The sequence below is a fragment of the Desmodus rotundus genome, chromosome 9 (genome assembly GCF_022682495.2).
Source record: "Desmodus rotundus isolate HL8 chromosome 9, HLdesRot8A.1, whole genome shotgun sequence".
Lineage (NCBI taxonomy): Eukaryota > Metazoa > Chordata > Mammalia > Chiroptera > Phyllostomidae > Desmodus > Desmodus rotundus.
Window position 1 is genome coordinate 57,636,042 of NC_071395.1, and position 10,983 is coordinate 57,647,024.

The window sequence follows — 10,983 nt, forward strand, 5'->3', positions numbered from 1 at the left end:
AGCTTCCAAAGAAAGAAATTAGGTTATCACAATAGAATGAAAACCAGCTTGACAACAGACTTTTCTATCACCGATGCTGAATGCTAAAAGATATTACAGCAATTTCTCTAATGTTCTGAAGGAAAAAATCATTTTAAACCTAGAATCCAATACCTAGCCAGACTATCACTCAAGTGTGGGTGCAAAATAAAGACATTTTCAAGCATGCATAGCCTCATCCTTCCTATAAACTTCCCCAAAGAATCCAAGAAATTACAAGATACAGAATATAATAAACAATGGAGAGGGAAATGGAATAAAAACTTAGGATTGATGCATTAGGGTTTAAAAAGAAAGGTAAATTTCAATCTGGAATTAAAATGACCAGTGAGCTCGGTGAGGGGGAGCTGGGTGCTCCACACGCTTACTTTAGGGTTTTTAATAAACTGTACTGATTTACTGAATAACTGGACTTGTAAACCAGTTTTGCTTTTTAAAGTTAATAAGCATTTATAATTCCAAAGAAGCAGAGTATACATCCTTGTGGGGTGCACATGGAACCTGTGGTATTTACAGTAGCCAAGAGGTGGAAGTAACTAAAGTGCTCAGTGATTCACGAGTGGATAAAGAAGATGTGGGTGTCTTGGAACCTGAGGTGGCAGTGCTGCAGGCTCAGTCTGGGAAGGCAGACTCTCCTTCAAGACCACAGCGAGCCCAAGCATGGTGGTGGCGCACACACAGAATGGCAGAGATGAGCAACAGCAGCAGCCTAGCGATGGAAACAGGACTGCCTTTGCGTCCCAACGACCCAGAGCCTTGCATTGTGCTGAGCCCCTCTTCCCAATATTCTTGGATGGCACTATATGGTCTGAGGCCCTGAGATGACTCCTTATGAAGGTGATATTACCACAGAAAACTCATTTTCCCTGGAAAGTTTCCTTTTAAACCTGCTGATATTTATAGGATAACCCCCAATGAAAAAATGTAAGGGCAATATGAGGCTGTGTCTTCCTTTCCATCGCAGATTTCCACCTGCACACATGGAGCCTGGCCTGATCCTTCCCCACCATCCTGACTGGGCTCCTGAGCTTCACGGTGGAAAAGGGCCCCGTCCTGGCCAGTGTACAGACTTTGAGCTTCATGAAAATGCAATTGGCTACACAGAGTTTAGCATTTAATTTAAGAGACAAAGTCTTTTGTGAATTATTTCCTGAAGTAGTAGAAGAAACTAAACAGAAACAGAAACCACAAGGCTAGCTGGGCAGCAGACTCCAGGCACTCCCCCAGCCAGACATGGTTCCAGACAGGGAGCAGGCTTCAGCTCAAGGGCCATGTGCCGGAGCCGGGCTGCACATCATGGGGCTCCAGCCGGCCAGCCAGCACCACAGTCTCCTGGGGACACCCTGGCACATTTGTTTGCATAGTTGGGTTTGCAAACTTCACATACATGGTTAAGTGCATGCCAAGAAACATAGTACAGGAGTGAGCCACACAGGCAGATGTGGTCAAAACTGAGGTACACTGGGCCCAAGCTTGATGCTGGCCTAGCTTGATGCGCCTACCACGGAGCACAGGCAGACCACCCTGACTCATGGGGTTAGCTCTTTAATAACCTTTAAGAGGAGAACAAAACCCAAAGTGTGTGGTTTAGATTCGGAGCATACACCAGTTTCCATCACCCTGTGCTTGCCCTGGGTCTTCCTGGGGGCTGTGGAGCTTGGGTGTGGAGGAGGGGAGACTTCATTCTTTAGCCATATAGCTTAACCCCTTATTGTCTTTCAGACCTGTTTAGTAAACCTGTTTTTTAAATTTTATTAGATTTAGTCACTTAAAAATATAAAACTCAATGCCTATCAAAAATAAAAATAAGATGTGGTTCATATATACAATGAAATACTACTCGGCTCTAAAAAGAATGAAATTTTACCATTTGTGACAGCATGGATGGACCTAGAGGGTATTAGGCCAAGTGAAATAAGTCAGACAGAAAAAGAAAAATACCATGTGATCTCACTTATAATTGGAATCCAAAGAATGAAATAAATGTACAGACACAACAGAAACAGACTCATAGATACAGAGGACATTTTGATGGTTGCCAGATGGGAGGGGAGATGGGAGGCTAGATGAAAAGGGTGAAGGGATTAAGAAGGACAGATTGGTAGTTACAAAACAGTCACGGGATGTAAAGTACAGCACAGGGAATACAGTCAGTAACATTGTAATAACTGTGTGGTGCCAGGTGGGGACTAGACTAATCGGGGGAATGACTTTGTAAGTTATATAAATGTTTAACCACTATTTTGTACACCTGAAATTAATATAAAATAATATTAAGTGTCAACTGTAATTGAAAAAAAAGGTGTTTATAGATTTTGAGTCTTTGAAGTCACTCAAGGGCAGGGGTGAGGTGTGGAGCACATGGAAGTGAGTCGTTTAAGTGATCACGTATCAGATTTAGTAAATCAGATCATGCAGTGAGCGCTGCCTGGATAAGCGAGACCACGTGCCATCAGGAACTAGACAGAAGCAGGAGTATCCTGATGGGCTCTCTTAAAGAGGGGGCTGGGTTGCTGGACTATGAAATACAAGAATTACTTGCCCTGGCTGGTGTGGCTCAGTGGATTGAGCACGGACCTGCAAACCGAAAGGTTGTTGGTTCAATTCCCAGTCAGGGTACATGCCTGGGTTGTGGGCCAGGTCCCTGGTGGGGGACACATGAGGGGCAACCACACACTGATGTTTCTCTCCCTTTCTTTCTCCCTCCCTTCCCTCTCTCTAAAAAATAATAAAATAAATAAAATCTTAAAAAAAATGAGTTATGTTTAAAAAAATTACTAATACATGTATAACTATAGTGTTATCTTATGTATATTATTAATAGCTCCTTGATCCCTCAAATAAAAAAAATTCTTAAACTTATGACAACAGGAAGCAGCAGTGGCAGCTGGAACACTGGCCCCAGGCCTGCACCTGTCCTATACCCATGCCCTGGCCACAGCCTCACAGTGGCTGCCATGCACTTTCCCACCCCTGGCCTGAGGCTTGGCCATGGGCTGCTAGCAGGTAGGACACAGCAAACACTTAGGACATGTGTGCGTGTCAGCTGTGCCCTCTCTCAGGCCTGTGCCGTCGCCCAGAGATGAGCATGGCCCTGCTCAGCCCCGGAGGCAGACGAGAGTCCTGGGACGCGTGCAGTAAAGCCACATCTGCCAACCTGCAAACAGTGACTAGAAAAATAAATGCTTGTTACTGTGTGTCACCAATATATGGGGATGGTTTCTTATGCAGTGTGACAGTGGCAATAGATACCTGACCCTGGGAGGGGCAGGTGTCGCTGCACCAGGTGTGAGGAAGGATTCCTGAGTCAGTGCCTGGTCATGGCTTCTCTCGTAATAGAGGAACATTCCCCTCTGGCAAAAAGTCACTGCTTTCCAGGAAAGGTATGGGGACCAGGGCATTCTCAGATGCTACCAGTGTGGGGGTTGAGGAGAAATGGGTGATTTTTAGAGAGCAGTTTGGGGATAGTTGTCAAGAGTCTTAAAAATGCTTGTATCCTCTGACCCAGTAATTTCACTTCTGAGTAGTGACCCTAAAGGGCAACCCTGGGCAGGGAAGGAGGGCTCTAGGCACCATGGCCAGGTGGCTGATCAGAGAAAGAAGCATTTACTGTGCCACTCACTCCTCTTGGGTTCTCATGTGCGCTTCTTACTCAGTGCTCACACCCTTGTGAGGGTCTGTGCAGGCCCAGAGGGACCGAGTCACCTTTGCTCCCCACCAGGCCTCTGGCCACAGGCCCCTGGGCCTCACCTCCAGCCTATCCGCCAGAAAGGGCTAAAAGAAGGAACGCAGTTCACTCACATCCTGGAAGGTTATGCAGCCATGTAAGAATTTAAGTACACAATCATCTATAAATACTTCACAAACATTATGATATAAGGCTATGTAGAAAGAATCAAACACAAATTAACTGATTAAAGTCCTTCTTACAATAAGGCACAGTTTCAATTAGTAAACTTTATTAGTATTTTTCATTAGTAAATAAAAAATAAAGTGAATAAGTACAAAAGTGAACATGTATAAATCAAAATTACATGGTAGTACTGCACACTCACTAAGATGCTCACATCGGACACTGACAAGACCAAGTGTCTGCTTGGCTGCAGGGCAGGTGGAACTTGCACACATTGTTGGCAGCTGTGGAAATTGATACAATCATCATGGACAATTGTCTGGCAGTTTCTTTTTAAACATTTTCCTGACTTGTGACCCAGCAACTCTACCCTAGGTACTGACCCAAGAAAAATGAAACCATGTCCACACAAGTCCTTGTACAGAACATTCATCAATTACAACTTTATTTGTAATAGGAAAATTGGAAACCACTCCAGTACTCCTTACTGAGGAAGCGGGTAAACAAGCCGTGGAGCAGATATACTGCAGAATACTATTCAACAGTTACAAAAAGGAGTGGTTTGCTGATGTGTGCAAAAGCAAGGAAGAACCTCAAAAACAGTGTCTTGAGCTAAAGGAACCAGATTCAGTAGAGTGCCTATTTAATGGTACCCCAGTGGGAAGTTCAAGACCAGGAAGGAAAAGAACCCTAATCTTTTGAAACTGAAATCAGAAGAGTGGCTGCTTGGGAAATGGGGACAAGGGCAGGGGAGGTAGACAGACTGGAATGGGACCAGCAGGGATTTTCCAGAGAGAGGACAACGTCCTATATTTTGATTGGTGTGTTAGCTACACAGATATATAGATATTTGTCACAAGTCATTGAACTATACACTTAATATCTGTGCATCTGACTGAACTGTACCTTAGTTTTGCAATGTGTCCGTGTGGCATTGAGTAAGGGTCTCGACAAAGCTGGGAGGCAGAGAGGCCCACGGGGGGGTGATGGTGAGGGGCATAGCTCCCAAGACCTAGCAGGTCCGAGGCTGGAACTTCAGCTGGGCTTGCAGTCACATTTCAACCTGTTTGCTAGAGGGTAGGAAGGAGACAAAGGAAGGCAGTGTGCAGGGAAGCACAGGGCATGTGCTAGAGGGCTGAGCAGCAGGTAAGCAACCTGAGCCCACTGGAGCAGCTCAGCCCAGAACCCCAGGGCCCTCCTGCTCTGCCTTTCTTGCTCAAGTACCACCTTTCTCACCTTGGTTCACCAAGGGTCTCCTGGAACTCTGCAGTCTCCGAATCCATCCCCTCTGAGAGGTGGATGTGAGCCAGGCAGGGGTTTCTCAGCTCTCACAGGACAGGGATGCTCGGCGTCCTGCACCAGGGATGCTGTGGCACCTGGGCCACAGCCACAGAGCTGGCCCACCACAGGGACTAAGGACGTGGACACTGTGGGGGCCCACCCAGAGCCTGATAATAGTGCCTGTGGGGTGGCAGGTTGGGGCAGGATCCCTGACTGAGGTGAGCAGGGCAAGCAGAGGCCAGTGAGGGTGCAGGAGCAGAGAGCCTCAAGGACAGGGCCACCTAACATGGGACAAGGAACAAAGACAGGAGGGCTGAGGGCTGCAGGGTGGTGGGAAAAGGCACCTGAAGATGCACCTTAGGCAGGCCCCACAAGGTGATAACCCACGAGGTGAGCAAGGGGTTACTCACGGAAGGCTTCCTGAAGGCCCTGGAAGAATGGGGGGAGATGGCTGCCCAGGACCCTGGGCTGTGGTGTGAGAGGGTGAAGGCACTAAGCTCCAGAGCTGCCAAGTTCAAGTGTCCACAGCAAGGGCACTTGGACAGCTAGCTGGCTAGTATGACCTGGGGCTCTGAGCTTCTCTTCAGAGCACAGTGGCCATGGAGAAATGTGTGCAGAAGCACGACTGGGAGTAAAGATGGCAAAAGATTACAAGTGATAGCCCCTTGTCTGCACATGTTTATCTTTAGAAATGTCTAATACAAGGAAAACCTTGGCACAGATCTGTGGGCAAGTGGTTGCCTACAGAATAGTGACTGTCAAACAGTTGTGCCGCAGGACACCTTCCTACTCTTAAAAAATTATCACAGCCCCTAAAAAACTTTTGTCTATGTGAGTTCCATCTATCAGTTTTAACTGTATTAGATATTAATACTGAGTAGATTTCAAAGTATTTATTTATTTAAAATAGAATAATAAACCCATTCCATATTAACATAAATAACACTTTAGTAAAAATAATGATACCTTTGAAACACTCAGGGAGAAGGGTGATGCTGTTGTATGTTTGCAAAGCTCCTTAACGTCAGGCTTAGTGGAAGACAGCTAGATTCTCAGACCTGTGTCAGTATCTGGAAAATTCCACTGTAAAATAATGGCAGAAAGAATGAAAAGAGGCAAATGACATCTTAGTATTATGAAAATAGTCTTGGCCACACTTTGAGAAATACTGATACAGACTATAATCACAACTCTATAAAAATAGACAAGTGAAATTTCTGAATAAACGTGTCATGATGCCACTTAGTGGTGTCTCTAATTATTGCAATTCCTGGTTACCAAATGTGTGTGTGTATGTGGCGTGTGCATGAACATGGGGGAGGGAGTTCGTGTGCATCTCACATGTGATGTGGTATGTTGTATGTACATGCAGTTCATGCAGTGCTTGTGTCTTTGTGGGTGGTGGGGAGTATGTGCATGTCTTGCACGCATGTGGTATGTTTGCAAATGGTTGTGTGGTGCACGTGTGTGCGTGTGTTCTACTGTATGTGGTGCATGCATATTTGTATGTCTGGGGGGGGTGCGGGTGGGGATGTGTCTCTGTGTGTGTGTGTGTGTGTGTGTGTGTGGTGTGTGTTTAGGACTTGCACTTGCCTTCTGCATACCTGCTTGGCCCTGTGCAAGATCTTTTCTATTAAGAAAACATCTCTTAAATTGCCCAGCAGAGAAGCAGACAGATGCAAGTCCTCCAGAGATTCACCTTCCCCACCAGCTTCATGAATCAAGAATTGTCCCCCACCCCGCAAGGGGGCCTCCAGAGGTGGAGCCCTTGCTTAAGGGTCTACGACTAGTCAGTGGTGGGACCAGGATTCAGACCTGGGTCTTCTGATCAGTGAGGAATTTAACATCCTGCAGTAATGATTACCTCTAAGTTGTAATGATTACCTATTAGTTATACCATATAGATATATGATATGGTCAAAATCATGTAAAAGGGCAAACAAATCTCTGAGTAAAAATAACATGACAGCATTGCCTGGTCACTCTCTGCTCCGCCATCCTTTCCACCGACGTGTGAGCACAGGTTTAGGCCATGTGCATAATTGGAAAGACGTGAACTAGCACCTAGTGGGCACCGACTGTATGCCAGACCCTGTGCAAGGCACTTTCATGTTCAAGTAAAAACACAAATACGAACTGTAGTCTCAAAAGTCACATCTGTAAAACGTGATTCTCAATCTCTCATCACTCAATTTTAATTTCTGATTCCAGTTTCGCTAAACGTCATCTGGTCCCTCGCAGGAAGATGAGCCCCATCGATGGCCCCATGGACACTTAGGTGGATTCATCCCACCCATCTTGACCCTTTCCTCTGCTGGAGCCTGGTCTCAGGGGAGCTGACACCCGATGCCCATGTCGCCCACCCTCCCACACAGTGGTGGGTGTCTGTGCCCACGAACACCCACTGATGCCCCTGCAGCCATGGCTGCCTGCTGAAAGGGGAAGCTGTCTGTGTGCTTAGTCACTACTGCGAGCACCCTGAGGTGCCCCAGCTTGTCTCAGGAGACCCAGAACATGCAGCTGCTCCCCCACCCCCACCCCTGGGGCCCCACAGACAGTCCCCCACACAGCCCAGCTGAGGCTCTCATTCCCTGCATTCTCCCCACTCAGTTCCACTGTTCTTCATGCAGAAAAATGTTTCAACAGAGCCCTTCAGGATCTGTCTCTTAATGGCCAAAGCAAATCAAAATATCTTGATTCTCAAACTTGTCTTTCCTCTACTTTGAGTTCCTAAAATTGATTTAGATTCACAGCTGGCTCTTGTGTTCTCTCTGGGTCTGAGATCACTGGGCTGAGCAGAGCCCTGAGAAAGCCCACAGGGACAACTGTGAAGATAGAAAGTCATTAATAAGAAACAGTCACTTGGGGGCCACTTCAACCCCAAGTGTACATACAGGTGGAGAACCCAAGAATCAAGAGTCAGGTCCTCATTGGTTAGCTGGCCAGCCACTGTCTTGCCCCAACCCAGGGAGAAGGAGGAACTTGCTTCTCAGTGCCCAGTGCGGCCAGCACAGGTCTGCAGGGCTAGTGTCCCTGACACGAGTGGGAAAGCAAAGGCTACAGGCAATACAAGCTGGTCTTCAACAGAGTCCCTGGGGAGCTGGTGAAGCTGCACATTCTTGGGCCCCACCCCAGAGATCTGATGCAGGGCTCCTGGGTGGAGTCTGGGAATCTGCATTCCCAAGAATGTGAGGACCCAGTGGCTGAAGGAAGGGGGATGGTAGCTGCAGAGCTGGTGGCTCCTGGGAAGGCAGACTTCAGAGAGAAAGCAAAGATAGCATTGAGAAAAGTACGAGTGATGAGAACCCTGAAGGAGACAGGTATACCAATATAGATATTACAGATACAGATTGGTTATAGACATAGAATACACAGAGGTCAGACAGAGCTAGAGATTAGATATGTACATATAGATTGGGTACAGATACAGATATAAACAGACACAGATACATTAGGTAGACAAAGAAATTAGATACAGATACAAATTCAGATTTGTAATAAATATCTTTGTTTATTCTTATTGTTTCTTTGTAATACCCTCTTGGCTCTCTTAAAGAATTATCCCTGCAGTTATTTTTCTAAATTTTATTACAATTTTTAACTTATTTTTACTTATTTATACATTTTATGTTTTCTAATATATTATTATAATGATATTACATTTATTTCTTTTTATGTTATTTATTCTATACATGTACATTATATGCATAAACATATATTCAGGCTATAAAACTCAGTAGTGGTAGTAAAAGATAAAATGGATGCAGCTGACAACATAATTCATGATCCAAAAGGGCAAAAAGAACAGCTGACATTGTCATAATTGTCATCATCCCTTTGCACACACCCCAGACTGCTGCCTTGAACTCTTGGGGTGAAAACTCAGCCAGGTGAAACCCAGCTCCCCAGCAGAGGCTTCTGGGAAACTCACAAGCCTCATGGACCTGCCAGGTCCCCCTTCCATTCCTGACCATTCACCATGAGGCAACGTGTCCTGCACAGGTCACACTGTGCTTCCTATGTCTGTCAGCCAGTCCATCCATCCAGCACCCTTCCCCACCCCCACTCCAGAAGGCAGTTTCACACTTTCTCCTCCCTCTTCCACCAAGGGCAGCCCCACCTTCTCTGCCTTCCATCCTCTTGCTGAGATGGCTGTCCAGGCTGCCATCCTCCCCTGGCCCAGGGCACTGTCCTAACACCACCCTCCTTTCTCTCCCACACCAGTTTCACTCTACTAGAGCTTCTTCAACGGCATATAAATGTCTGTTCCCTCTCCTGGCTGAAAAGAACAAACAAAAACACCCTTGTCTTGAACCCACTTCTGCCAGCATTGTCCCGTTTCTTGTCTCTACTTGTCTCTAATGGCTCCCTACCCACTATCTCTCTTTAACTCACTTCAGCTCACTTGGGAGGTTGCTCTCCCCAAAGTCATAGATCATTTCTACTCAGGTCCCATGGCCAGTCCTCGCCACCCCATCTAAGTCATTTCCTCCCCACTGTAACATTTTCCTCCTTCAGTTCCTGGACACCATATCCTAGACCACCTGCCACCTGGACATTCCTTCTCTGTCTCCTTTGCTGACTCATCTTCTCCAGGACCTCCTGTTCTCCTCTATCCAATCTGGCTCCCTAGCCAACTTTGCTCATCTGCATCTGCTCCCACCCCTTCCCAGCAAGTAGAAGACCACACTTGACTGGTTCTGGCCAATGGGCTTGCACAAGAGGCAGGTCACTTCCCAGCAAAGCCTGGCACATGGCTCTCCAGCTGTCCTTCCTCCAGCTGCAGCTCTTTGAAAAAATCCTCAAGTTGACGTGCAGGACCAAAAACCAAAGCAGCCTAATCACTGAGTCACTCTCTGTGGAAGCCTGGAAATGAGCCCAGACTCCCATCAGACTTCATGTGACTGAGCAATGAAGATCTGTGTGTCCAGCCCCTGGGTCCTGGGAGCTGCTCATCACCAAGGCAGGCACTAGCCCATCCCTCCCAGTACGGTTACTTGTCCAGGCTCACAGCTTATGACACTATCTGCACTCCAACAACTCCCCAGTTCAGAGGTCCAGCCAAATCTGTCTCCCAGACTCCAGATGCATATACCCAACTGGCTACTGTCTCCATTTGGGATATTAGATATCTCAAACTTAACAAGTCCAATAGCCCGTGAGAGGGACCGTCTGCAGGGTTTGGGAAGCAGCAAACAGGCTGGTGGGCTGGTCAGGGCCTGGAAAAGAAGCAGGACCCCGAGAGGATAGCGCAGCGCCCTTCCCTGCAGAGACCCGCTCGCCTCCCTCTGCGTGTGTCAGCCTCTTCGCCAGCGCCCAGCGCTGGTTCTGCAACTAAGTGCACACTCCCCTGCGGCCTGTTGTTTTGAGGGCTGCCAGAGGAGAGAGGGGCTGGGGAGATGGGTGGAAAAGGCGAGGGAATGAAGAAGCACAAATTGGTAGTTACGGAATTGTCACAGGGATGTAAAGTACAGCACAGGGAACATAGTCACTAATACTCTAATAACTGTGTGTGACATCACTGGGTCCTAGACTTATCAGGATGATCACTTAATAAGTTACATAAAAGTCTAATCACTGGTTTGCACACCTAAAACACACCTAATATAATATTGTGTAGCAAATGTAATTGAAATTAAAAAAGTATATATATTAAAAAGAATTAGGAGGAGATATCCCAGCTACAGAGGGCCCTACTGTGGAGGGAGGGGTCCCAGCCCCATACTGGGCTCCCCAGCCAGGAGATCCAGGGCCCAACAAAGGCTTGAACCCATAACCTAGGTATGTGCCCTGACCAAGACTTGACCCTC

General features: G+C 46.8%; 1 pseudogene; it reads left to right on the forward strand.

Annotated features, from left to right (window-relative positions):
- Positions 1-818: 818 nt before the first annotated feature.
- LOC112305268 (ubiquitin-conjugating enzyme E2 J2 pseudogene) lies at positions 819-1,465 on the forward strand (annotated as a pseudogene).
- Positions 1,466-10,983: the final 9,518 nt, after the last annotated feature.